Raw genomic sequence first — 3,286 nt, forward strand, 5'->3', positions numbered from 1 at the left:
AGCATTCTCAGAACACAAACTGAAATTCCTTCCGACATTTCTTCGAAAAATTACTGTAACGAGTTTTGCAGCCTTTTGAAACTGAGAAAGGAAAATAATGTAAAATTGCTTTGCCAACTAAAAGTCATTAATTTGTTTTCTGTAGATACCGAGGTTTTAATACAGCACAGTGGTTGCGCCAGCGTTAAGAAGAAGCAGCATAAGAAACTTGATAACCTCTGTATAAACGTACAAACCCGTCTGGCCAGCGTGGGGAGTGTGAGTCAAATCCTCCATTTGCCTCTGGTAAATTGGAGAGGGTTGTGCCCCTGCAGTGGATATTAAATGATGATGATGAAATGTACAAATCGAAGTAAAATAGGTATAATATGGTGGAAATAGAATAAGGAACAAAACACAAAACAATTCGATTTTAACGCCGAGTAATCCGTCAGTTTTTAGATCGTTCCTTAAATCATTGTTATTCGACTGAACGCTGCAATGTACCGCCTAGATCCGAGTTTACGATGCTGGGCTGACGTTAATCTATGCAAACGTCAATTCAGCACGACCAAAGTCCTAATCGATACTGACAGATGTGACTAAGGCTATGTCCATGCCAATGCGGAGCTCGATGCAGGGCGTAAAGTAAATGCCTAAACTAAAAAATTATGCCTGTTAAATTATGCCTGGTTTTCACCAAGGCGGAGCAAAGAGAAGCGAAGCGGAGTCGTTTTTTGAAATCAATCAGATTTCATTATTTCCACTTCTCGTCTCCGCTTCGTTCCGCAAAGCTCCGCTCCGTAATCGCGCCACCGCCGCTGTCAAAGTGTATAGAAAAAATTGCCAGCCCGACACATCACCTCTCTTCTTCTCTCCGCTCAGCCTTGGTGGAAACCGCATATTTCCCCCACGTTATGACTGATACCAATAGAAATTCATACCTAAAATAGCGACAAATCGCCAGCAAATTTTTACTCACAAAACGCTTGCTTTTTTCTACAATGCTGGAAGCTGTCATGTCCATTTCATCACGAATTGTAGGTTTGATTTATTGACGTCCATCTCTGCGCCAAGCTCCGCATATGAACAACTCGCAGATTTGGATATTATATTAGTAGTTGGTACTATCAGAGGCAGACAGGTTAGGGAAACCTGATGTTGGCAGTCGCCCATTGATACCATAAGCATCAATGGGAAAAGTACGGGTGATCCTAATTAACCCGTCTGGTGAGGGTAGACCAAATCCTCCATTAACCTTTGGAAAACTGGAGAGGGTCGTGTGCCGGAAATTGGGACTAAATACCTAAGCTGGATGGATGGATGCGGGCAGCGCAGGACCGTGCATTGTGGAAAACCTTGGAGGAGGCCTTTGTCCAGCAGTGGACGTCATTTGGCTGAAACGAACGAACCTAAGCTGATAGTAATGTAGATGTCCGTCTACAAGATACAAGTTTAGTTTGGGAATTTATTTCGTTTCAGCCAAACGATGTCCACTGCTGAACAAAGGTCCCTCAAAGAATTTACAACGACCGCTCCTGCGCTGCCCGCATCCAGGTTCTTCCCGCGACCTTCACCAGATCGTCAGCCCGTGATCGCCACTCGAGAACTTTTCTGGCCCATCTGGCTTGGTATTTTTACTAAATTTATTTTTCTTCCGAAGGCGACCACTAACTATAGACAGAATAGCTTTATATGGCGTGCAGGCGACAAATTTAACAGACTGAGTAAGAAACTAGATATTGATTTATTCTATACTAGCATACCAGCGCTTAGGCGGCTGCTGAGCGAGCGTTTTTTCAAGCCTATCCAGTAGTTTTTTTTTTTTTTAATATCATATTTTTTATTATAAATATGAGGTAACGGGAAGTCCAAATATGGTTAAATTGCTATCTCTTCAATACAACATTAGGTGTATCGTGTACCATATTAATTATATCTGTTTATTATAATTTATTTAACCCACTTGTTACGGAATTCACTTTTTCTATCACTTACCTTAAATCAGTCATGATAAATTTATCTCAAAACAATCGCTCCAAAACTTTATAATTATTTACGTCAGTGTACTTATAAGACTTGGACAGTACTGCGACACACCTCATCTTTCAAATGTTGCACATAAAAATAGTTTATACTACCCACATTAGTAAAAATATTTATGTAAAAACTAGCGTTCTTTTAAAAGAACGCTAGTAACAAGTGGGTTAAATATCCAACACAATTCTATCTGTGGGGACCTATAAGTGGTTATCAAGTGTTATTAATTGTAAAATAATCAATTATGTAAACCCTGGTCTTCCTAATATAAATAAATAAATAAATAAATAAATAAATAAATAAATAAATAAATGTCCTAAAGTATTTAATAAAAATACCAATATCGATAATCCACTATTTTAGTAATATCGAATGTTTTAGGGCAGAATAATCCTTGGGTAAACACCTGACGATACTTTCAATTACGACGGCGACACACTTAAACTTGTTTAGCCAAGTTTTAGGGATACAAAGTTTTTCCACGTGCCAGCAGGCGGTGCCTATACAAACAATTTTTCGGAGAGCAAGTACTAAAATATTGATAACTCCAATGTCGGCTTAAGGAAAAGGAACACAAGTAAAGTTTTAGATAAATTACCTAATGGCCTGGCTATTGAATACGGTGAAAAATTAAAATACTTTTATTGGATATTTTATTGAATCAAGTTTTTAAAATATTTTGTGGCGATTATATTTCTGGTTAATNTGGTTAATTTCAAAGCTTCACGGCGTCCTAAGAACATTAAAAGCAACGTTAAATTTTAACGTTGCTTCGGCTCAGACTAGTTGGTACTAGGACTATTTTTCCTATGTCAACACAGCTGAAATGTTAAATCGTGGATTTAGCACATTCAATAGGTCATAAAGATATAAAGAAGCTACAGCTTACAGCTTCATGAAATACGTATAATACTTTTACTTTACATGTAGACATACTGCACATACAATTGATCACCTGCCTTTTCTAAGCCCCAAACAAAACACTCTAAGCCTCATCACTCAATGTACCTGCAAGATCCATCTAGAGTCGTGACGTCACTTAACCTGTCCGACCCTGACCGACGAATAACGATTAGATATCGTCGCACCCGTACCTTTGCCCGCGAGTATTAGTGTAAAACATCCACTTTTGTTCACGTGGTGTGAGGTGGAATGCGCAAGGTAGGGCTGACACACGGATTTGGAGTTTAGCGAACTCTATCCGTAGACATTGGTNCCATTGGTACACAGGTAGCGTATGGCCACGTTGTTGGCAATTACTTATTTA

The sequence above is a fragment of the Ostrinia furnacalis genome, unplaced genomic scaffold (genome assembly GCF_004193835.3).
Source record: "Ostrinia furnacalis isolate ACB-3 unplaced genomic scaffold, ASM419383v2 OfSCF7299, whole genome shotgun sequence".
In the NCBI taxonomy this organism is placed as follows: domain Eukaryota; kingdom Metazoa; phylum Arthropoda; class Insecta; order Lepidoptera; family Crambidae; genus Ostrinia; species Ostrinia furnacalis.